The sequence below is a fragment of the Ptychodera flava genome, chromosome 2 (genome assembly GCF_041260155.1).
Source record: "Ptychodera flava strain L36383 chromosome 2, AS_Pfla_20210202, whole genome shotgun sequence".
In the NCBI taxonomy this organism is placed as follows: domain Eukaryota; kingdom Metazoa; phylum Hemichordata; class Enteropneusta; family Ptychoderidae; genus Ptychodera; species Ptychodera flava.
Genome location: NC_091929.1, coordinates 45,745,301 through 45,745,743, shown reverse-complemented (window position 1 = coordinate 45,745,743; position 443 = coordinate 45,745,301).

Genomic DNA, 443 nt, shown 5'->3' with positions numbered 1-443 from the left:
TACCGATAACGTAGTAATTTTTCCTAACGGATAACGTATCAACAAATTTACCGATAACGTATCAAATCAACTGACAATGTATTGGATGAAATGAATCATTGGAATATATTAGTAGGGATAGATGTATCCTCGATCGATCGATCAATCCATTGATAAATCGATAGATCGACCGATTGATATATCGATGTACTGATATATCAATCGATCGATCTTTCTATCGACTGAATGATTGAATGAATTGATCGATTGCTTGACCAATAGAACAATTGGTGTATATATATATATATATATATATATATATATATATATATATATATATATATATATATATATATATATATATATATCTCGATGGATAGATAGATCGATTGATTGATAGTGTATCAAATCAACCAATAATGTACCCAAGAGAACAATAACTTATCAAAGCAACTGATGACGTA